The sequence below is a fragment of the Anabrus simplex genome, chromosome 1 (assembly GCF_040414725.1).
Source record: "Anabrus simplex isolate iqAnaSimp1 chromosome 1, ASM4041472v1, whole genome shotgun sequence".
NCBI classification, from domain to species: domain Eukaryota; kingdom Metazoa; phylum Arthropoda; class Insecta; order Orthoptera; family Tettigoniidae; genus Anabrus; species Anabrus simplex.
This window is the reverse complement of record NC_090265.1, coordinates 687,336,304-687,362,439: the sequence shown is the minus strand read 5'-3', so window position 1 is coordinate 687,362,439 and position 26,136 is coordinate 687,336,304. Positions and strand designations below refer to the sequence as shown.

Below are 26,136 nucleotides of genomic sequence, written 5' to 3'. Positions count from 1 at the left end.
CCCGAATCCATAGACATCGTTACCGAGTGGAGCCTTCTCGCTCCCCACCCTCAACAGTTCGCCAACCCCACAACAACACACATCGTCGCCCGGCATAAGGTTAGAATCTGGGCAAGTGAAAATCCTACGGAAGTTATTGAACATGAAAGAGATTCACCGAATGTGAACGTCTTCTGTGCCATATCTGTAAAGAAAGTTTATGGACCTTTCTTCTTTAGGGAGAAGACTGTGACAGGACTGACCTATCTAGACATGCTTCAAAACTGGTAATTTCCTCAAATGGAAGATGATTCCGATGACTTCATCTTCATGCAAGATGGCGCTCCGCCTCATTGCCCTCAGCACGTTCGATGTTACCTAAATGACACCATTCCAGGTCGTTGGATTGGAAGAGGAGGAGCAGAAGAGAACCTTCATCGTCTGTGGCTTCCCAGGTCTCCAAACCTCACTCCTTGTGATTTTTATCTGTAGGGTTACGTAAAAGACCGTGTGTTTATCTCCCCCCATTCATGACACTCGTGAAAGTTTGCGACATCGAACTGTTGAAGCTGTGAATTCGATAACTAGAGACCACCTGATTCGTGTGTGGCAAGAAATGAGACACCGTTTTGATATTTGTCGTGTAACACATGGTGATCATGTTGAAACCTTACAAAAGTGAAAATCGAACTCTTTCTCTTTTCAGGAACGTTGGAATTGTGTTTCTATCTTTTGTAGTTTGGAAGAAATTAATGTTTGAAAACTGTTCCTTCTTTCTGAATAACCCTGTATAAAAATGAATGTTTGTATGTATGTCTCGAATGGACTCAAAAACTACTGAAGCGATCTTGCTGAAAATTTCACAATTTGTTCTTATTAATCCTGGGAGGGTTTAGGAAGTGATTTGAACGAAATCTGTTGGGTAGTTCGGCATAGGGGGGAAAATGAATGTTTGTATGTATGTCTCGAATGAACTCAAAAACTACTGGAGCAATCTGGCTGAAAATTTCACAATTTGTTCTTATTACTCCTGGGAGGGTTTAGGAAGTGATTTGAACTAAATCTGTTGGGTAGTTCGGCATAGGGGGTGAGAAGGGTGAAAAAAAAAAAAAAAAGAAAATAGTGGGAGGTAAGTAAACAAGTCTCATCAGTGGTTTGCCTAACCAACAGTATGTGAAGATTATGATGTGTTTCTTCAAACTCACATTCTTATTCTTCTTCTATATACGGTATATAAAAATTAAAAGTCCAAGTTCAGTCCCTATGGCATAGGGGGTGGGAAGCTGTGAAGAAATAAAATGTAGAAAATGGCAGAGATTACGGGTGAATGTGTGTGTATGCTTCAGCATAGCTTTTAACCAAACTAGATACACATATAACTTAATATCTGGAAAAATTACTGTAAGGGCAAGAAACCCCTAGCACCCCTAAAGGAAGGGGTGAAATGTAAAATTCGGAAAAATGACCGATATTAATGGCGAATTCTTAGTCTTGGGGTAGCTGAGATGAACTGTGACACTCTGGATGCCGTTTGAGCCAAAGTTCACCCCCAGTCGGAATTGGGGTTAGAAAGGCTGAAAGGAGTGTCGAAAATGACCGAGATCATGGATGTACGTGTGCATGTTCCAGCATAGCCCTCAACCAAACATGACTTACTGTTTGTGAAAGAAAACTGTAGGGTAAGACACCCCTACGGGCGTGAGTAGAAAGGGGGTGAAATATGAAAATAATAGAAAACGGCCAATATTAAAAGTGAAAACGATGGATGTTAATAAATATACCGTAGCTTTTTCTTTTGCATTTGATTAAATGGGTTAGAAACATCTATCCCGGTTGAATTTATAAACGCGAGTGAAGCCGCGGACACCTGCTAGTAAGAGATAAGACATAATTTAAGAGTTTGAGAGTAATATTACGAGTAAATGTAAGATCAATAAATGAATTGCCTAATGTGCTGGGATAGCTGCTCGGCACAACATTCAAATTAAAGTAATGTTTGAGAAAATCAAATACGTTTTCATTTCTTTGGATGTCTATACTAAAATCGTCCAATCTCCATTACTTTGTTATTCTGTACAACTGACCACGATGTATTTACGACGACAGCTAAACTCTTACTGAACGCGCGAGTCAACACAGCGCCATCTTATAACAGAGTATGCGTGTGACATCACATATGTAGCACAAATTTTGCCTTACTATGAAGCGCTATTTCATGAAAATTGCTTTTGAGATTTTCAATTTATTTATTTATTTATTTATTTATTGCAAGAGGTAGCCCCCTCTTTTATCTCTCAATTGAGATATCAATACTGTCGGCGATATACGCGTTCTATCCAAACACTAAAAACGTCTTAAAATTCTTTCTTGAATGTACTCGATGTCGAGGAACGTAAGTCTACGTTGAAACATATACATGTTAAAAACAGAATGTTATATTCTCAGGAAATAGCGCATACGATAACCTCAAGATCATAACCTCTGTTTCTCTCTCCAAGCAGCCCACCCATACACCGCAGTGTGGGAGATGAAAGTAATCTATATCGGAAAATCGTTTTAAACGAAACGTGTAGCTGATTTTTTATAAAGAAATTTAAAAATGATAATACAAAATTCGTGTACGGTACGCGGTATGCTTATATTACTGTATAACTTATTTTGTTACTTTCATTTATCTGTCTCTGTCTTATCCTTGGCTTTGACAATATGAAAGTGATGCTAGTAATGCCAATCCTTATGCAGCCAGTCCCTGCTATGAATGGTGTGAAAATGTTGCTCATAGGGTCGGTTGGTGCATGCATTTCAGTGGGCTTGGCAGATTGATGTGTAATAAAACTTCTGGCTCAGTGAGGAAAGCAACGGGAGACTACCTCACTCCTCATTTCCCTAGTACGTCTCTTCAGTGATGCCTGGGCCATCTATGACAGCTGATGGCAGAGCTGTTGAGGATCCAACTAACCTTAGGGCTGAAGACTGACCATACATACATACATACATACATACATACAACTTATTATTAATTTCAACACTTTGTGGGGAAAATATAAGGGGAAAACGGAGGCAGTTGTGTAGATAAATAGTTGTCACTAAGCAGGTCAGACACAAGTTGCTTTTCGTCGCACTGACACTGACTTAAGGCGACGATGGTATAAGATAGGGTTAGGAGTGGGAAGGAAGCGGCCGTGGCCTTAATTAAGGTGTGAAAATGGAAAACCATCTTCAAGGCTCGATAGTGGGGTTCGAACTCACTATATCCCGAATGCAAGCTCACGGCTGCACGTCCCGAACCACACGACCGTCTCACTCGGTAAGCAGGTGAGAGAAATGCGTCCGAAGTCAACACCACTTTCTATTATTTACGTGAGCTAGCTAAACCCACCCCTTGTCTCCCACCCAGCAGCCGTGTTTAACATTGCTTATGCTATAAGACATTATTCAGTCTGACTGTGGGTGGGTCAGTTGAGTTGTGCCTACAATACTGTATGTCGGTAGAACAAAACATGGGTTGTAATAAAAATTGAAAAAGAAAACTTGAGGGATTCAGGAGAGTGAGAAATTGAGAAATTTTGTGAACTGTAACGTTAGAGTTCAATGCAGGCATTTTTACGGTTTTGGACTGGGTTAAAATGGAAGATAAACTAGAATACCATTATTCCAATATATCCCATAAGAAAACTATAAAACCATCTCAGAATGAAAAAGTGAGTGAAGTGATGTTTTTATGATTCACACAACAAATTTCGAACTGTAATAATGTTATTTGCTTTACGTCCCACTAACTACATTTTTACTGTTTTCGGAGACACCGAGGTGCCAGAATTTTGTCCCGACGGAGTTGTTCTACGTGCCAGTAAATCTAACGACACGAGGCTGGCGTATTTGAACACCTTCAAATACCACCGGACTGAGCCAGGATCGAACCTGCTAAGTTGGGGTCAGAAGGTAAGCGCCTCAACCGTCTGAGCCACTCAGCCCGGCAATTTCGAACTTTTTCTTAAACAGTGGATAATTAAAATGTAGATTTTGTAATATATGCATTACATTAAGATCGTTTTAAAAATACACGCAATGTTTTCATGAAGTTGTAACTTTTGAGTCGAAGTTGTGTGATGGACAGCAGACAATGTTATGATGGTAAACAGGGTGAAAAGTCAGGTTGGGAGTTTCATCAAGAGGAAAAGTCCTCTCGTTTTAATATTACTGTATTGATGGGGTGACAGCAACTCACTGTAAGTACTTGGATGTTAATAAATGGAAAGATCTTCACTGGGTTAATCACACAAATGGGATTGTAAATACAGGTTACAGATCTTTTCATAAGGTTACGAGGGTATTAATGGGTTGTACGAAGGATGTAAAGGAGAGGACGTATTCGCTGAATTTCGAACTTTTTCCTATAGAAATAATGAATAATTAACATTTAAGACCCCACTTGGAGTATGGTTTTAATTTATGGGACACTCACCAGGACTACTTGATTCGAGAACTGGAAAAGCAGCACGAATTCTTGTTAGTCAAACGAGCAGTGTTACGAAAATGTTGCAAACTACAGGCTGGGAAGACTTGTGAGTAAGGAGACGCATAGCTCGACTAAGCGGAATGTTCTGAGATGGCAGTGGAGAGATGGCGTAGAATGACATTAAACAGACTTTTTAAAGGTAAAGTGGGCCACTAAGGACCGCGAGATCTCAACTGTTTGTCTTCTTGCGGGCACACCAGGTTTTCATCCTTTCGGAGTGTATTTTCTTCCATGCATCAGAATGGACATGCTACAGTCTAGTTGGGACTTCTTCTTAATGGAGTTCGTGTTTCAGTAGTGCTCAGAGTTGAATATCTTATCGATCTTCACCAACCAAGGAAGGAATCGTTTTGAGACTTCTAAAGTAGGATAACAAACGTTTACAGATTCTTTCAGCTGGCAATCTGAAGAGGTGAGCGTAAAATGTTATCCTTCTTTTCCAGATTACGCTTGATATCTTTTCGGTGTGGGTGTATATTTCTAAGTTGCTCCGAAGTCTGTAAAACAATTTTTGAGCTAGGGACCGAGAAAATTTCGGATAATCCTCCTTTCCTTAATTGCCAGTTTTTCAAACAGGCTATGTGTTCGAAGAGTTAAATATTCTGCTGCATGTAATGCTTTAGATCTAATTACAGTTTAATAATGTCTAATTTTTGTATTTTGAGAGAATACATTTGAATTATTATTATTATTATTATTATTATTATTATTATTATTATAAACGTAAAGCTACTGAGTTAAGTTGGTGAGAGGAGAATGATTTGGAGAAAACTGACCAGGAGAATATTATATATTGAGGACACATTTTGAGACACCCAGGACTTGTTCAATTAGATTCTTTTTTTTAATAGGGGCTTTACGACGCACCGACACAGATAGGTCTTATGGCAACGATGGGATAGGAAAGGCCTAGGAGTTGGAAGGAAGCGGCCGTGGCCTTAATTAAGGTACAGCCCCAGCCCCAGCCCCAGCATTTGCCTGGTGTGAAAATGGGAAACGACGGAAAACCATTTTCAGGGCTGCCGATAGTGGGATTCGAACCTACTATCTCCCGGATGCAAGCTCACAGCCACGCGCCTCTACGCGCACGGCCAACTCGCCCGGTAGTTAGATTTTTAGTGAAGTGTAAGTGGTAGGAATGGTAGGAGCGGAACAATAGGTGGTTGTAGTGCTATTATTGCTTTAAAGGAAAATACTTCGAGATAATGATCCTCTTAGAGGGCCGAAATGAGGTTGTTCTCTCACATGTGTTACTAAGGTTTGTTGAACCTTTACACCAATGACAGTGCTGGAAAATGGAACCTGGACCAACTGAGAGGGGAGCTACTGTGCAGGACGGTGGCCATAGAGAGTAGTATGGTATTCGTGCAGATAGGTGAAGACTGGAGGGAAAAGCAAAGGACTGAGAGCAAGCGTTAGGAAGTGACCAAAATTAACTTCATGCTGCTGTATTCAGAAATAAAGTTGCATTGTACAGAGATGTTGCGTACTGTGTTTTGGTACCGGTTTAAAAATCCATTACTGTAATTAAACGCATTATGTAAGCATTACTCATCCACTTGTTCGTCTTTCATCACAATTTTCTTTTCTTTGTGTATCTGTGACAAATGGTAGGCACATTTGGCAGATGTCCTGTACACAGGTGTAATGTTAGAGAACACGCTATTGTAGGTGCTGCGCTATTTGCGTCAACAACGACAGCCTGGCGTGGCTGTAAATATTTCCCCAGATATTTATGCCAACACCTACATCAAACTGACCTAGCGCTAGTATACTAATGTTAACTTTTGGCATTCTTTAAGTGACCTTTCTGCCGAAGATTGCGCTTCAAATGTAATGAGAAAAGAAGCCGGAACAATTAGTGGATTAGTAGACCAAAGTAAAAGCTTGAAAACTATTCACTGAAAGCAAAACCATCCTCGCTCCAGGCCATGGGGCACCACTGGACGCGACATTGAAGTGGGATAGAGTGCTCAGTGCTTTAAAACATACTCATTTCAGTTTTTTGGGTGAGTTAACCCCCAGGGCCACGTACTTTTCCCTAAGTGGATGTCTTTTTTTTTTTTTAAATCTCTTGACTTTCTCCGCAGCCAACCTCTTTCCGAGAGAACTAAGTTAAATGTGTCTTTACCGTCTGGTATATACTCTTCCAAATACCTAGTTTGTACGACGTCAACAGCCTGACAGTAATTTGTGGTTTGAGGTGGTACAATATCTGCGTGCAAATGTACATGTCTGTGTCCGAAGACTTTTGTCGACATACTTGCGGCTTAACAAAACTCTTTTAAAAGGAATAACTTAAATGGATCATTAATTAAATAATATCCACTTGTGAGAGTGCGTGGCGACCTCGAGACTGGCATTGCTTCGACTTATTCCTCATATCATCTTTCCTGCCAATCTCTCTTCGCTAAAGCCCCTGTAGATAGGGAGGGTATAATACACCATGCTATCCCCCGCCTGTCCAAGAGGCGACTAAAAATTCGAAAAAGAGAGAAGAACTGAAACAAGGCTGTGATAAAACTTGAACATCGATTTTCTTTTCTTGAAGGGTAACCGCCACATATAGCAAAGTCAAACTCATCTCCGTACAGGCCATGAAGGCCCTGGGAGCGGTGGAAGATGAAGGCTTCCACTATCCGTAACCTCGACACTTGGTGGGGTAGAAAGGTTAGCTCTACGCTTGACTACCTTTGACCCCAGGAATTAACCTGGTACTCATTTTTAAAGTAGGGTGAGTAAACCTCAGGGCCATGTGCACCTGCGGAAGTGGAAATCCCATTTCTTAAATGTTTCGACTTCCTGACAGGGAATCGAACCCCCGTCCTTCTGAGTGAACTGCCTCGTCCAGAGAGCCTTGCAGGCAGGCAGCACAAACCATAAATTGTATATATTTTTATACGAACATTCGAATGTTAGAATTGTCACAATATTGTGTGTGTATATTTTTAATATTATAGTATTATAATTATTCAGAAGATCGTTATCGTTGATTTAGCATTGTCACATTAATGCCAAAATGTGAAGTGGTGTTCAGAATGTGAAATGAACGCAGCACGTTGAATTCAGTTTTGCCGACGTTTTAGTAAGTTTGTGCCCCAAGATTCAGAGACACCTGAAAAAATATCGGTGCTTCAGGTATCACGCTGCCAATATACAAATTAATTTTATGAGTTGGTTTGAACTACCTAAACATTGTTGAGGATGTAATTCTGGGGCAATATAAATTGTTTCCAAGGGAGCTGTTTATTTTGTCTACAAGCATGTAAATTGCCTCCTGTTTTCTAGAGATGTACATAATTGCATCCCGTTAGACGAACTGCTAACAAATGCGAATCATTCCATAGGGAACTTAAGTCTTTCCAACGCCAGCCATCGAAGTATTCAGTTTTTAAACAATCTGTTTCGTGAAAATAATTACTTAAAATAATACTTTAGCAACAACAGGTTACTCGACTTGGGTTTGTAAAAGCTGTTTCTTTTAAATTCCTGCCTGTTTAAAGAACGTAGGATTAATTTTTCAAACACAGTTTAACTATTATGACGAAGTTTCTCTGACTGAAGCTGTTATTTTACGACACCGCTAATTTGCGCAAATTATGAAGGAGGCAATTTACGAACTGTAGCCCATGTAAATAGGGGCCAATTTACGAACCGTAGCTCATGTAAGAAAGAGACAATTTACGAACCGCAGCACATGTAAGAAGGAGACAATTTACCAACCGCAGCTCATGTAAGTAGGAGGAAATTTATGTACTGAAGCTCATGTAAAGAGCAGACAATCTACGTACCGTAGCTCATGTAAATAGGAGCCAATTTACATACTGAAGCTCATGTAAATAGGAGGCAATTTACATACTGAAGCTCATGTAAAGATGAGACAATTTACGTACCGTAGCTTCTGTAAATAGGAGGCTATTTACATACTGAAGTTCATGTAAAAAGAAGGCAATTTACATACCGAAGCTCACGTAAAGAGCAGGGAATTCACGTACCGTAGCTCATGTAAATAGGAGGTAATTTACGTACCGAAGCTCATGTAAATAGGAGACAACTTACGTACTGTAGCTCATGTAAGAAGGAGGCAATTTACGTACCGTATCAGGTAATTCTAGGTCTTTTATGTTATCCTGCGATTTAGGTGTGGTAATTTTCATTTCATTGAGGCTGTTGACGAAGCTTAGAGCAATAATGCTACACAGTACCCAGGAGTATTTCAGTGTGTACATTGTACACTTGCTTTAAAAAACTGCTGGGAGTCTATAACCTTGTTTTCATGACATGTGCATGCATTGGGTAGGAGTATTGGACTGAGTGTTATTGATTTATATTGTGTTTGGCAATATCACATGTGGGTATGATATTTATAAGCATTTAAATCTCCAACAATCAAGAATTTAAATTCTATATAAGCCAGCAGGGGTGTACGCAGAGTGGGGGATTGAAGGAATAAATCCTTCAACCCACCGAAATTTTGAAGTTTAGAACTTTGGATTAATTGTGGCAACCATCTAAATGAAGATTATAGGTGGCTCATTGTTTTCTTTTAATTTGAACTATGTTTTTGCCAACACTATCCCGATGCTTCCATTAATAAATATTACAGTGAGCTTGACCTGGAATTTTTCTTTAGTCTGTGTTGTATTCTGCAACTATTTCGCAGTTCGCAGGTAATTCCCATATGTCATTAGCAAAAGATGAAAAGCGTATTATAAGATCTTTGCCCGGTCTTTTGATTTTAAGTGAACCCTTACCTTCACCGTCAAAGAGTTGAGTGAGAGGGAGTGTGGACCTGTGGAGGAACGGTACAGTTAAGCCGGAAGTTGTATGACCAGCAGTGCAGGGCTTTGTGAACAATAGATGACATGAGCGGGTAAAGTACGTATTTGTGATGTGACTAGTTCAGAACTTCAGACGGAGACATGAACATAATTCTCCTTTAATCAATTGTGACGGCATAGTGTGTTGAAATAAACAAATATTGATGTTGATGCCAATATGACTCAATGGCCAGATTATATCAATGATATCACTTTTCCAGTGAACTCAGCACACAGAAGATTTTCTTTTAAAAACAATCATTCTGAACCAATGGTCTTCATTTCTACACTTAACATTTTGCGACAGTGATATTTTCCGAACAATACATCGAGTACCGAAACTATTTGCTGTCTTACTAGTAACCACAGACTGGCACACCGGAACGCTCTTTCTCATCCCTGAAATATTTAACAGGTTATCTGCAGAATATGGCTGCACATGAAAGATTGAATGTGTTAGCTCTTTTGTATATATACAAAGAAGAACATGTGATCTTAGAAAATATAATCCATGAGCTGGCCAAAAAAACCAGGAGACGTCTGTCATTGTAATAATCAACATGAATACAAATGTGTCTTAATTAAATAATAAATTGTGTTATTTTGAAAGTTTTAATTTAGTGTTCCTAATTTTACAATATACACCCAACATTATTTTATAGAAGTACTTATATTTAATATCACCCCCCCCCCGTAAAATAATTTCTGCGAACGCCCCTGTAAGCCAGAGCTCTGTAAGAATTAGTTACGTGGGGTTGTTTTGGAGGATGAGTTTACTTTGAAATGTTTTCATTATTGTGTATTTCTTTTCTGGTTCTTCTGTGAGTGTTCTTGCGTACAACCATCTTCGGAGTGTTTAGTGAAACAGCCTGGCTTTCAGCCCATCAGCTAGGGACAAGGCAGATGATAATCATCATAATCATTATCGTCACACTCATCATTAGCGGCTGTGGCTAGGCCAAGAGTTCCAGTATGTAGTCTCCATCAAAAAGGAGTACTTTCTGTTCTATTTGTTGTCTGCTTCATATATCACAAATATCTAGAGTTATCTGATGTGGTAATTTCCTCGAACAAGTCGGCCTTAAAAATGTTCATAGAGTTTCCATTTAAGTATAGATGTTCAAAGTGTGAGTGATGGATGTTTCTCTTAGATGATGACTGCAATATGCAGGGTGTGAACAGCCCCTACTGTACGGCAATCAGAACGTAATGCTGAGCTGGAACATCACATAAAGATAGGGAAGGCTTCAAAATCAAAGGGAAAAAAATGGAAGGGATCCGCCACTTCGAAGAATGAAGATATCGGCCGAAGAAAGATATGAAGGGCGTGAAAATGAAAGACTCCCTAGGCCTCGAATGCTCTTCTTCTCCTTCTTTGCGAATGGGTCACGTAGGACCACGCAGAATCAACATTTTTCGGCCTTCTGTTTTTGCCCAGCAGTTCTTCACCTTCAATGATTGTGCACGTCTCCGGTCCTCCGACCATGCCGATCGTGTGGGTTTCCTTTCTCGTTCCTCAAATCCCCGTGTTTGAATGATGTTTTGTATTTCCTTTCGATCTTGTAAATTTGGCGATCCTAATTCAGCGAGGTCTTTCTCTAATAATTTGTACCACTTTGGTCTAGTGGCCTTGTTTTGTAGAAATTTGATGTGAAAGTCTGTTGGGGTTCATTCGTTCCAAATGCCCTGGAAATTGGATTCGTCGCATTCGAATTGCATCTGTAATTTTGGAAATGTGTTTGTATATTTCACTATTAGGTTTAGGGTAATGAGTTCCGTTTATGATTCTTGGTCCTAAGATTTTCGTCATGATTTTTCGTTCTTTAACTTGTAATTGTTCCTTTAATCCTTTTTGTTGTAGGTTGCTCTAATACCTTCGAGAACGAAAAGAAAAACAAGAGTTGACCAAGGAAGGTAGGCACGTGCAATTCCTTATCGCGAAGCGATCTGATTGTCTGACTTCAGTAGCTGATAAAATTATAACGGCTTGATATATCGAATTGTTTCTTTCACATTATTTATCGCTATGTCCAACTCTCGTGCGTTCATATACCCGGTTCACGTTGCTTTTTTTTTTTTTTTTTTTTTTTAAGGGCGAGTACCTGGAAGCCCCTTTCTGAGCGTTCTATATTATGGCAGCCTCTTACAAACTAATTATACAGCTAATGTGAAACATAATAACATCGAAAGAGACGTAAAAATTAATACATTTAAACAGCTCATAAGTTAGAAATGTATTTGCACAGTGAGTATCTGTACTGCACGCTGAACTGCGGGTTAATGTCCAATCCATTTACCCACTCCACTGTCTCGGACGTTGTTGAGTTAAGGTCGTCTATGTTGCCAGAGAAAGCTCGAAGTGGGTATTTTTTCCTACGATATTCCTCACTGTCTGCTGAACCTCACCACTGTCACAAAATGGAGAACCTGACCATCTCCAGTTGTGTAGAGTAGATGCTGTTTTACCCACTGCACATCTGATGCTATTTAATCTACTCCAGGTTTGTCGTGGAACGTTGAAGCCAGTCAGTTTTGTGAATGGGTTTTCAATATCCACTGCTCCTCGTGGTAGAGATAGGGACCACTCTTTAACCAGCTGACGGTGGGGTTGAAGCAGGTGGATATTAACTTCATGGCAGTGTTCCAAGCAGGTTGTCGAGACTTTAGACGTGAGCATTGCTGTTTGACATCCTGTTTGGAAATATTAATTGCATTAAAGTATGGGCGTACTAAAGAATCCTTCATATACAACATCAGTTATATGAAATTTACAGAGAAGTAATGAAAATATGGACATAAAATAAAGGTTGAATTCAGTATAAAATAGAATTACTTCTCGAAAAAGCAAATTTCATGTTACTTGTCAACTGTCAAATCACTTTTTTCTTTATCTAGAGATTGCATTTATTATTAGCGTCTGTTTATGGTTGTTTCTTCCTGGTAATTACATTCTGGAGATAGTGAGTTCGAACACCACTGTCGACAGCTCTGAAGATGGTTCTCCGTGGTTTCCCATTATCACACCAGGCTGTGGCTGCACCTTAATTAAGGCCACGGCCGCTTCCTTTCCTATCCCATCATCGTCGCAAGACCTGTCTCGTAATATATCCAGAGCATGTGCTGGTGGGGAATGAAGCACAACTCGATGACCATTCCCTCTTAACTCTAATATGAGGGGAAAATGGAAGTGGTCCGATTATCCCAAGAATGAGGATGTCGGCAAAAGAAAGGGACCTATGCAGGGTGTGAAACCCAAGATGAGAGCCCCTGGATCCCCTTTCAGTCATCTCTTGCGACAGGCAGGGGATACCGCGGATGTATTCTACAGCCCTCACCCACAGGAGGGTAGGCGTACGTACTGCACAATAATAGTCAAGATAATAGGATAAGTACATTTAATTAATACAGTAAAACGTCGCACGTACTGTATTTTGAGAATGACCTGTATTTGGTCCGACACTAATGTTTAATATATTAATTAATATTAATATCCAAGTAAGAAAGCAAGATCATATCAATCAATCAATCAATCAATCAATCAATCAATCAATCAATCAATCAATCAATCAATCAATCAATCAATCAATCAATCAATCAATCAATCAATCAATCAAACAATCAATCAATCAATCAATCACCACTGATCTACATTTAAGGTTGTCGCCCACGTGGCAAATTCCCTGTCGTTTGTTTATCTAGGTTTTTTAATATATCAAAGAAGTTTTCCACTAACTGCTCGGAACATATTGTTCCTTACTCCCAAGTCTTTCCAGCCCAACGTTTGCAACATTTTCGTATTGCTACTCGTTTGTTGGAATCACCCAGAATAAATCGAGCTGCTTTCCTTTTGATCTTTTCCAGTTCTCGAAACAAGTAATCCTGGTGTGGGCTCTATAAACTGAAACCATACTCCAACTGGGGTCTTCCAAGGACACCCTTTTACAACCCTTAAGTACCCATATAACCATATGGAAAGATCTATAACCTTTATTTACAAACCCGTTTAAGTGATTCTACTTCTTCTGTGAATATGTCTTGAGACAGGTACCAACTGGACATCCTACATGATTCTCTGTCCTGAGCATCTTGTTTCAGTTGTTCATAGCTTATACCTTGCTTGACATCTGTTGAAATTCCACACCTTTTTCTTCCTCTTCCTATTCTCCCATCTTTTTTCTCTCCATCGCCCTCTGTTGAAGACGATTTCTGCGTAGTATGTAGCACAAAAAGGATATTTTCCTCTTCCTTCTCGTTTTCATCAGATGTCTCTTCTCTCCTACTCTTCTTAAGCACTTAATCATTTCTCACTTTATCTGTCCTCTACAGTTTCTCCATTCTTCTCCACAACCATATTTCAAAACTTTCCAAATACCGTACTTTGCATCTTTCTTTCTTAATGTCCATGTTTCCTGTCTGTGACCTACATGTGATTACCCCAATGAAGTCCTTTTCTTATATTTTCACCTAAATACTTAAAGTGATCCTCATGAGTTACTGGCAAATCAAGGACATTCCAAGGACTAATTGGAGTTGATTTAAGAAAATCGCATTTTATATTGATGAAATGAAATGGCGTATGGCTTTTAGTGCCGGGAGTGTCCGAGGACATGTTCGGCTCGCCAGGTGCAGGTCTTTTGATTTGACTCCCGTAGGCGACCTGCGCGTCGTGATGAAGATGAAATGATGATGAAGACGACACATACACCCAGCCCCCGTATTAGCGGAATTAACCAATGATGGTTAAAATTTCCAACCCTGCCGGGAATCGAACCCGGGACCCCTATGGCCAAAGGCCAGCACGCTAACCGTTTAGCCATGGAGCCGGACATTTTATATTGATTGACAAATGTTTCAGATAGTCTACATTTATGTCCTACCGGTAGGAACTGACATTGGCTAGGTCCAGCACGTGCAAGCTACAGCGAACATAATGCAGGCCTACAGTGAAGAGAAGAATAGTGGCGGCGATAAGGACCCCTCAGACCCCGCGGGGCGGGACACGGCTTTTGCAGGGCCCATGGCTGTTTCTTAATTCAGTAGCTAAAGAGTGATTTTACATACTGATAAAACACACCAGAGTATTATTTGTATTACAGATGGTTATTCCAAACTTAGGCCGTCGTACTGCAGAGCTTCTCTCGTCAATGGGAGTACGGTAGTTATTAGTGAAAGATTGTGGGTTTCCCAACCTGTTCCAATAATAACCATCCCATGCTGCCACTCACAACAATCAACAAGGCTACTGAAGTAATTAGCCAGTTCTGAGAACCAAACAGTCAGCGAATATGCCATAACAAGGACAGCCTCTTTATCTAAACTCTAAATACTGAAGTTTCGAGCCTGTTTTTAACTCTCGACAGTCAGTGTAGCTAAACACAACTACGATGGACGGTTGAGTTGTAAATAGTAATAAATTATTTGGTCCAAGGAACGAGATTATTTCTTAATATTGTGACGGGCAGCGAGTTTTGGGTTCTATAATTGGAATATGCATTTCTTGTGTGTGTGTGTGTGTGTGTGTGTGTGTGTGTGTGTGTGTGTGTGTGTGTGTGTGTGTGTGCGTGCGTGCGTGTGTGTTGCGCGCGCGCGTGCGTGTGTGTGTGCATTATTTATTGAAAACTAAATGGTGTAAATTATTATTATTATTATTATTATTATTATTATTATTATTATTATTATTATTATTATTATTATTATTATTATTATTATTATTATTGTTGTTGTTGTTGTTGTTGTTGTTGTTGTTATTATTATTTTAGGGGCGCGCAGCTGTGAGCTTGCATCCGGGAGATAGTGGGTTCGAACTTCACTGTCGGTAGTCCTGAAGATGGCTTTCCGTGGTTTCCCATTCTCACACCAAGCAAATGCTGGGGCTGTACCTTAATTAAGGCCACGGCCGCTTTCTTCCCATTCCTAGGCCTTTTCTATCCCATCGTCGCCATGAGACCTATCTGTGTCGATGTGACGTGAAGCAAAGTGTAATAATAATAATAATAATAATAATAATAATAATAATAATAATAATAATTAATAATAATAATAATAATAATATATAACAATCTTCTCCGCCCAGGTCCACATGACCCTACTACGATCAGCTCTATCATACTGAATTTGCTATTTCCTAAGATCTGACCGAAATAGGCTGCTTTTCTGCGCTTTTTGAGAGTTAATACATGACATGATTTCCTGGCATGACGTTGTCTACCAGTGGGATCCTGAAGAGTCCATAACAGTCTATATCAATATTTAGTGAATTCGACACCGCAAAACACCACCTAGAACCTGACTTGGGAGGTAATTGAGTAAAACAAATCGAATTACTTATACGTTTTACTTGTAATCGTTACATTTAACAAATAATAATAATAATAATAATAATAATAATAATAATAATAATAATAATAATAATAATAATAATAATAATAATAATAATAATAATAATAATTTGCACTCGTTCATTTTCTCCGCTAACCGAAAAAGCATAGAATCAAGGATATGTTTTTTTCTGCTATTTGCTTTACGTCGCACCGACACATATAGGTCTTATGGCGACGATGGGACAGGAAAGGTCGAGGAATGGGAAAGAAGCCGCCGTGTCCTTAATTCAGGTACAGCCCCAGCATTTGCCTGGTGTGAAAATGGGAAACCACGGAAAGCCATCTTCAGGGCTGCCGACAGTGGGGTTCAAACCCACTATCTCCCGGAAGCGAGCTCACAGCTGCGCGCCCATAACCGCACGGCCAACTCACCCGGTAAGGATTTGTTTTGGGGCTTAGAAGACAAGAGAACGAGTACAGAGTGTTAGGCTGTTCGCCTTTCAGTAGCCTCTTACGACCTCTTACGGCCCGTTCAAGGATTTTAATTATTCTAGATTGAGGAGTAGAATGGGGTTCACTTGATACGAGTTATAATTGAGTCAAATATCATTTGACTCCACCCATTGGGGAGATAAAGAAGATAAAGAATTCGGATAATCGAGAGAAACAGAATGTAAGGTTCATGAATTGTGAGAAAATGAAAGATATTCAAGACCTCGCAAATATATTATTATTATTATTATTATTATTATTATTATTATTATTATTATTATTATTATTATTATTATTATTTAGTCATACCCGACCCCGTACAGAAACGGGATAAGGGTTGTACATACATTATTATTATTAGCCAGTCTTGTGGTATAGAGGACGCGTGCCTGTCTCTTATTCCAAAGCCCTGGGTTCATTTTCCGGCCCGTTCAAGGATTTTAATTATTCTAGATTGAGGAGTAGAATGGGGTTCACTTGATACGAGTTATAATTGAGTCAAATATTTATTAGGTAACTGTAATTCAGCCCAATTACACTTATTTTGTACTTTTACCATCACTTTTAATAATATAGAATAATTACCGGTACTTATAATTTCGTTGTCGGAGAGGAATGTGGAAGATGTTAAACAAGGCAACCAATCCCAGCTTCTCTACAGGGGCGTAACGAATGTGATACGCAGTGGTTTGATGGACCGGAACGGGCCGGAACGCCGTTCCGGAAAATATTTTGCCGCTTTAGAATGACGTAACATGTTTACACTCAGTAAGAATATCTTATATCTATACATAGCGCTGAAACGTCATGGGTGTACAATGAGATCCACGCCGAAAAGAGAAATAGGCTGCTGGTTGCAAGATCAAGCTTACTTATTTTCATAAGCAGCGTTGGACCCCCTGTGCATATATTTAACCCACAACCATATGTCAAGTCATGGCTACGAAAGGGGAAACGTTCAGCTGATGAAACAACTTGTCGGAAACATAAGGCCTCTGATTTTGACACCTAATACGAGTCCATTTGGAAATTGCTGAATTAATAGGGTGAGTTCCTGTAAATATTTTGTTCCAACTACATCACTGGTGATACGGGCCCGCCTGCCGAAATAAAAATTCGGGTCCCCTAAAATAAAATGATCATGACTATGCTCGTTGTTTAAAGCGGCGTAATTTCTAGGTCATCGGCCCCTACTAATAAAATGTAAAACCTACGAAGAACTAATCTATATATTAAACGAGTTTACTATAAACAGCTTTGGCAAATCCGTCCGTCCGTCCGTCCGTTCTACTGGACCGATTTGCTTCATTTTTATTTTATTTTCTCCGGAATTACCTGCCAGTGAATCACGAGACATTGATAGGTCTCTAAGTTTAGCCAACTTTAAGTAATCATAAAATCAAATCATTAAATGATCACTCCAATAATTGCAGGTGAAGGCTTGCCCTAACCCGCAATACATTCTGTACCTAGCAGGTTACTAAGCGACTAACACTTTCATTAATATTCTGATATATGTGAATTTCATCCTTAGTAATGTCATTACACGCAGCCATGTTTGATTACTACCTGTCAAGCCAGAGAGTATACACTTCTTCTCATCACGGAAGAATACTCTGCTAGATAGTCTTTGATTCTCTAACCTTTCCCGACTTCCAAATATACTTACAAGCTGCTAAGAGAAAAAAAGTCTACGTACAAACAGACCCCCATTATGACATACGTCTTTTTTAGACATTATCTGGGAACACCGATCGAAGGATAACCTAGCTACACTAGAAATAGTGAAGGCCATGTGTCTTAAAAATGTTCTCTGGCTGGCAAAACACGCCCCTTCGATACTACCCTATGAGTTCACAAGACAACTGTTATGTACATAAGAATTGTGATTAAACATACCCGTTCCCTTCTACGACACAATACCAAGCTTTACCTCAGGAACTGCAGGCTAAAAAGCTAATATATGGACGTCAAGAAAGTATAATTTTCTAACTAAAATATGATATTTTGGTATCAATTTTCATTGCTGTGATTATTTGTAAATAATTTAGTGCAGGTCTTTTGTGAGGAGCATGTCGCGGTGTTGCGAGAGACGGTAAGGGCAAGCATTGTTTACAGCTGTGCTTTGCTGCTAAATGGCAATTCCTCTACGTACAAATTGTAAAACAAACTATTTAGACTGATTTCTACAAAACTGCTCAGACCACTCACGTGCAGGCCAGAAATATATTATTATTTTGCGAAGAGTCTGTGGGGCCCCTTAAAGGTCCGGGCCCGTCTGCACTGCAGGCCCTAACGTTACGCCCCTGTTCCTATATAGAGAGTATAAGTTATGTTCTTGCGAGAGAAAAAATGCAGATACGGTACTTTTCTCACAATGAAATAAATAGGTTATGTTATAAGGTTATGTTTACTGTTCAGAATAAGGAGATAAAATATTTATAAATATAATTTTGCACAAGAACTATTACTTTGCACTCAGGCTAAAAATTCCTCGTTTGCATTCTCGGAACTAAAGTGGTGATTCGATGTTAACTTGAAGGAAATAACATGTGTTATTTTATAGCTCTTGTCTATTTCGGTCCCGCAGCTTTATTCAGGCTCCGATATACGACGTCACTTGTTGGCAGCGCTCGTGCGGGAGTGCGTCCAACTAGTTCCTCGCGTGAGATAAACACGATACTTTTGCTAGGTCGAAAACCAGGAGGTGGAGCGTAATTAAAAGTTAATTCAAGTCATATCCTGCCTGGTGGCCATGATTAAGGTGTCAAGTCTATACAGTATGGTACGACACCGCGGTTAACCGGTTCGAAACTCCTGTGGGTGAGGCTGGTAGAATAACATCCACGGTATCCCCTGCATGTCGTAAGAGGCGACTAAAACGGGCCGCAGGGGCTCTTAACTTAGGAGCGTGGGTTGGCGACCACGGGGCCCTCAGCTGAGTCACGGCATTGCTTTCACTTGTGTCAGGCTCCACACTTTCATCTATCCTATCCAACCTCCCTTGGTCAACTCTTGTTCTTTTCCGATCCCGACGGTATTAAAACGCTCGAGGCCAAGCAAGTCTTTCATTTTTACGCCCTTGGTGACCCTTGGCTTTCTTTAGCCGATACCTTCATTTTTCGAAGTGTCGGGTCCCTTCAATTTTTTCTCTCTGATTAGTGTTATATAGAGCATGGTTGCCTAGTTGTACTTCATCTTAAAATAATAATCACCACCACCACAAACCAGTTCGAGTCCCGTTGGAGGAAAAATTGTTCACCATCAGAATGTTGGCCGGCAGGGTAAGAGAGGTGGCGGTATACAATTAGATTGCGTGCCAAAAGTCTGGATTCTATTCCAAACCTCTCCGCAGTGTTCATATGGAGTGAGGGCATATGAAGCTGTTGGTGGTGATTCGCCCGTCGGGTGGAGACGTACAGCTTTGAGCAGACCCCGTGGTATAATTGGGCAGGAGTAGGCTATGTGCCGATACCAGATTTCACCCTCTTCCTACCTCATCAACATCATCATCATCTTCCCTCATCCAGAGGTGCATGCCCCAGGGACGTCATATGGACCTGCGTCAGGCGAGTCGAACATGTCCTCGGACAATCGCGGCACTAAAAGCCATACGATAAATAAATAAATAAATAAATAAATAAATAAATAAATAAATAAATAAATAAATAAATAAATAAATAATGAATTTCGACGCCAAATGAGTACCATCTTTCCTCTTCAGAAGAGATAAATACCAAGAAGTTTCTAGTAAATAAAATTCCCATCCAGCAACGAAACTTCACGTTTCACAAGTAGAGACTAGTAGTCTGTTGTCAAGTTAAAATTTATTTTGCAGCGGTGAAGGTAACTGGTAGTTACTGTGTATCATCCTTTTAGTAACAAAGTGCGATTTTTAAAAAATCTGTTTTACGTCCCGCTAACTACTTCTCCGATTTTCGGACACGCTGAGGTGCTATATTTTCCCCCCGCAAGAGCTGATTGTTTCAATGTACTTTATGTCGCACCGACACACATAAATCTTATGGCGACGATGGGATAGGAAAGAGCTAGGAGCTGAAAGGAAGCAACCGTGGCCTTAATGAAGGTACAGCATCAGTATTTACCTGATGATAAATGGAAAACCATCTTCAGGACTGCCCACAGTGGGGTTCGAACCCATTATCTCCCGTATGCAAACCGATAGCTACGTGACTCAATCCGCGCAGCCACTTGCACCGAAGGGCCACGAAGGACGTGAAAATGAAAGACACCGTACGCCCCGAAAATGTAATACCTTCAGATTCGGAGGACAAAAAGATTTGACCAAGGAAGGTGAGAAAGGAAAGATGAAAGAGGGGAACGTGGCACAAGAAAATAGAAGCAAAATTAGACTCAGTTAGGAGCACCGTGGTCACCAACCCCCGCTCCTAATGTTCAGTCACTGGGGTTCCCCTTTCAGTAGACTCTTACGACAGACTGGGGATTCCGTTATGTATTCTACCACACCCACTCACAGGGAGTAAAGTGAAAGAGTTTGAACTTTTTGAAGAATAAGGTGAGTCATGAATGGCAAGGAAATTAAAGACTCATTGCACCTCGCATGCTTAATACTGGCGGAGTCGGAGGAAAACAAGAGTTGATCAAGGTAGCCGGACACGAAAGATCAAAGCCTGGCACAAATTAGTGAAAGCAATGACAGATTCTACCAAGGTCATAAGGTCACTACACCAAGGCTCATGGGTATCAATCAATCAATCAATCAATCAATGATCTGCGTTTATCGCTGTCGTCCAGGTGGCAGATACCCTATCAATTGTTCGCCTACCTCTTCTTAAATGTTTTCAAAGAATTTGGAAATTTATCGAACATTTCCCTTGATAATTTATTCCAATCCCTATTGCCCCTTGAATTCCAATTTCATCTTTCCTACTTTTAACAGCTCCGCTCAAGCTTATTCGTCTGCTAATGTCATTCCACGCCTTCTCTCCAATGACAGCTCGAAGCATAGCACATAGTTGAGCATCTCGTCTCCTTACTCCCAAGTCTTCCCAGACCAAAGTTTGCAAAATTTTCGGAACACTACTCCTTTGTCGGAAATCACCCAGAAGAAATCGTGCTGCTTTCCTTTGGTAGTCCTGGTGAGGGTCCGATACTCTAATTGGGGTCTTGCCAGAGACTAACACATCCTCTCCTTCACTTCCTTACCACAACTCTTAAATACTTTCATAACCATGTGAAGAGATCTGTATTTTTTTTTTAAACAACTTCGTTAATATGATTAATATGATGAGTAGTGATCCCCTGGAAAAGGACGGAGATGTGAGTAAAACGACTTAACAATAAGAAAACAGGAAAGATGAGGAAGTGGACATGGCTCCTGTAAGTGGGAGGAATGCCAGATTCAGATCAAGGGAAGGGAGAAGGATGTGGTGTTTAGAATAGTCACCACGGCCGGGATTTAACAGCTCAACTTTTTGTTTCTCTCTTCTTTCCACACGTGGCAAAGAAGGAAGGTGCCCGTAAATCCACTGATTCATTCGATTCGTAACCCAGTCCATGACTGGATTGGGAAACATTGTTCGGATATTCGATGTAGGCGGCTATCGTAAGTTTATGTCCCAGTCTTACAGTGGTGGCAACCATCCTCTATGTAATACTAATCAGAGGGAAAATAAAAGACTCTCTAGGCCTCGAGTACTCTAATACCGTCGGGGTCGGAAAAGAACAAAGAGTTGACCAAGGGAGGTCGGATATGGTATACGAAAGTGAGGAGCCTGGCACAAATAAGTGGAAGCAACACCAGGACTCAGCTCAGAACCCCGTGGTCACCAACCCACGCTTCCAAGTTAAGAGCCCCTGGGAACCTTTTTAGTCGCCTATTACTACAGGCCGGGCCTACCGTAGGTGTTATTCTACCGCCCCCACCCACAGGAGTATCCTAATCTTACACCTAATGATTACAATTATATTCTCTACCCAATACTCCTCAAAGAAACAGTTTAGCAGCCAATTCTACAGCAATAAGGACATGAAGTTGATGACTAAGTAGTCTACATCCTAAATGTCTAATGTGATTGAACAATATACAAATAATCTGAAATAGCTTGCACCTGTTCGGAAAGATTATTTTACAATTTTAATAGCTTCTGTAATGGTTTTATTATTTTCTCTTAGCAATAAGAGCCGTTTTATATGATAACTGCAACATGGCAGTTACTGATTGTCATATATCTAGAAGTGCTATCTATTTAACTGCCCAAATAATTATATTTCGTCTCCGAAAACTGTAAAAGGCGTTAGAGGGATGTAAAATTCAATAACATTATGTTATTACTTTGTATTTCATTGATTTAGTCCACATATATAAAAAATTCATATTATCGTATTTTGTCTCTTTCTGCTAATCTAAACATGACAGGAATTATGGAGATAGCTTCGTCGTATGGACAGTTTCCTTTCAGTATCACAAATATTCCTGAGGATTTGTTTCACAACTTACATTCGCCGAGTAGGCCTAGCCTATATATGCCGTAATATTGCATAAAACCTAACATACACATTTACTCCATGAAAGAGATACGAAATCGTATTGCCACAGTACTGATTACGTTTCCAAACACCACTTTCACCTATCCTGCCTGATGTCCCTTGGTCAAGTCTTGTTCTTTTTGCGACCCCCACGTTATTAGGTATCGAGGGCTAGGGAGTCTTTATTTTCATGCTCTTCATGGCCCTTGTCTTTCTTTGGCAGATATCTTCATTTTTCGAAGTGTCGGACCCCTTCCGTGTTTTCTCTCTGATCAGTGTTAATAGAGGATGGTTGCCTAGTTGTATTTCCTCTTAAAACAATAATCACCACCACCACCTGTAACACCAGCGCGAATTTTAAGCAAAATCGTCTACGGGACATCTGAACGTTGTAATTTTAGAAAATATTTCATAAGGCCTTGACCGGATGGAACTATTCTCACTGCTTGTCATCTTTTCATAACCTTGAATCCAGTTTGTAGAGTTCTTAGACGAACAACCACGATAGACTCACCGGAAGAATGAGGTTTTTTCTTCAAATGCACTGAAAACCAATGAGACGCTAATAAAATCCAGGTCCATGGTTATAGTTCAGAAGAAAATACGTGGAAGTTCCAATTAGGTTTTCCCGTCTTTCGTCCTGCTGTCTATAAACTGTTGTATAAAAACCGCACACTCATAAAACACCGTATCTTGAAGCACCACGTCAAACAATATAGATGTTTTCACTGAAACTGCGACGGAAATGAGTATAACACATTCACAGCTGGAGTATGATATAACATTTTAAATACACTATTATATGGTACGAAAGTTAAAATTTAGCTTTTACAAACAATCATCCTTACATTTTTGCGAAGTCTGAGATATATTTCTCATTTACAGTTTCACAATATGTAAAAGATGCAGCACTTTTCTAGCAACATAGCATAGCTTGGGGTCGCTGGAATCCGATCAAATAACAAGACATACAACTTTGTGAAATTCATGCACCTCAGTTAGTCTTACTACTGAAGGGAAGAAAATTAAAAGTGAAGTGATATTAAAAATTATTTTACAAAGAGCGTGTAAGTCATTTGAGCTTTTCTGTGTGCAAGTTCTTAGGTAATGAATAGAAAGAGCGTGTCTTTTGCCCAAGTTTTGGGTAAACCGCCTTCGAGCCCAACCCGGTGAAAGAGAAAATCATTTGTCGTTCTCACAGAAACGAATTTATTCTGATAAAAACAAATTAATCATTGTTGTAGCAAGATCATATTTTTGTGGTTAATGGCGCATTCTTCGAAATCAAATAATCAGTCTATCCAGTTAACAATAGCATAGCAGACATTAGTTTCCATTACTCTGTAGAATGAAAATTTAGTCATTATAATTTGTCTTCGTTGTTCTGAATTTTCCTTCATAAATGCATTTCATGGATCACGTTGAGTTTGCCTGCAATCACAGTAGTTCTATAGGTAGCACAATTCCTAGATTTCCCACTTCAAAACGAAATCATTTCGAATGCAGACAATATACACGTCCTAAGATACACGTGGAGTGACTAGAAATAAATACCTGGAAAAATCTTCACCCACAAATGTAGCGTGGTGTGAATCTCGCTGGATTGAGATATTACATAGACGAAAGTCTAAATTACATTTTCCGACCTAGGTGAGCCATGTTAAAAAGGTACCGGTATTTACATTTTTTGAAAACGAACGAAAAATTTTAAGTCGCCAGGCACATTTTACTTTTACAAGCCGGGCTGAGTGGCTCAGGCGGTCGAGGCGCTTGTCGTCTGATCCCAACTTGGCAGGTTCGATCGTGGCTCGGTCCGGTGGTATTTGAAGGTGCTCAAATTCTTAAGCCTCGTGTCGGTTGATTTACTGGCACGTAAAAGAACTCCTGCGGGAAAAAATCGGCACCTCGGCGTCTCCGAAAACTATCAAAAGTAGTTAGTGGAACGAAAAACAATAATATTTATCACCTTTACATATTTAAAATATTCTATTAGGACACTCCACAAGAGGCTCTGAACTGTAAAACATTTTTAGTGACCACGTGACCCTAGGATCCTGTCCTTCGTTTTCCTTATCTTCCCAATGTTCTCTTCTCATTCTGCGACATCTAGAGTGATTTTCATAGGCCTTTTTTTCAGCCGATACCCTATTTCTTCGAGGGATAGAAAAGTGTCCTTCTCTTTCGATAAATGCTAGTCTCGTTACTTCCGCTACCGGTACTGTCACTAAAGCCATCGACTGTAGACACAATTTACATCCCCCAAACGCAGGCAAATTCTTTCTACCGGGTAGGAAATCACAAATTAAACGCTGTGTAAAGGTGAACAGCTGAAGTAATATCGTATCGAACAAGAGGTAAGTGCGTTTAGTTCTCCAAATGAATGTATTAGTGAATAGATAAGAATATGTTAGTGAATAGATACATTTATCTTATCAGACTACTGGCGTACGGAACTGCTGGGATTCAGTGTACTATCCATGCGGTGTTTCTTATAGTTGAGAGCAGAGAACAATATTCACACATGATGAGAACTTACCAAGAGGGTGATAATGACAGAGGCCGGGTGTTCTGTTGACCGGTCAGTAGCTCGCCCGCTGCCTGACTGTGCCTCAGACCAGGTTTTCGGTAGACACGATACACGCGCCCTCATTGGCCCAACGCCCCCCACGTGACTACAATCCAATCCCACCATTGGCTAGGACAGATTTAGCTCGGCAAGGTACCCCCCAAAAATACACTGAAAGACGAGCCCAAGCAAGACACTCTGTACGAAAAGTCTGGTCGAGACGATTGTGGGAGGAACACTGCAAGCAGTATTAGTAATGGAGATTAATCTAATTCTGTGTTGTTTACACCTCGACAAAAAATGGTTTGACGCTATCTAGCCTCTCCCCTTCCGTGAATCGAAACGTTTTCTCTCACATCAAGGCACAGGCTCCTCTAATGAATGAAGCCGTGTTCTTACCTGTGTGACTTTGGTTCAAACTCGTTCTTCACATCTTCAGTGTTGACTATGTTGGATTCCGAACTTCGATAGTTATTTTTTTTTCCTAGTTCCACAAAATCTCTGTCCCTGAATGGTCAGCGTACTGGCCTTCGGTTTAGAGAACCATGGGCTAGATTTCCGGCCGGGTCGGGAATTTTAACTGCGCGCGGATAATTCTTCTAGCTCGAGGACTGGGTATTTTTCTTCGCCTTTAATATTCCTCTCTCCACATGTACACACAACACATCACACTACCAACAACCTCATAAACACAGAGGGTTGGCGTCACGAAGGGCATCCTGCCGTAAAACACTGCCATATCCAAATCATGTGCTAGCCCCAATAAACTGGGGGGGGGGGAAGCAATAAAGAATAATAAGAAGAAGTAAAATCTCACTCTAAGTCTTCGATTTCATAGCATGCTCTCCAATAAAACCGCGAACATGAAGGCTACCATACAGTGATAGAAAACCGGCCTTCCTCCCAAAATTATAGCTTGTGAGATGCGCG

The 26,136-nt window shown here is 40.2% G+C and overlaps 1 protein-coding gene across 6 annotated transcripts in view; it reads right to left on the bottom strand.

The window, feature by feature from the left end:
• The window catches only part of wupA (wings up A), a 112,307-nt gene extending 87,020 nt beyond the window's left edge, over positions 1 to 25,287 (bottom strand). For 3 of the 6 annotated variants that reach the window (XM_067135916.2, XM_067135915.2, XM_067135917.2), the window contains exon 1: positions 25,177 to 25,276. The gene's annotated coding sequence lies outside the window, so the exon portion shown is untranslated. Of the gene's footprint in view, positions 1 to 25,176 lie in introns of all 6 variants that reach the window. The other 3 variants (XM_067135919.2, XM_067135920.2, XM_067135918.2) reach the window with 3 other exon arrangements.
• Between the last annotated feature and the right edge of the window lie 849 nt (positions 25,288 to 26,136).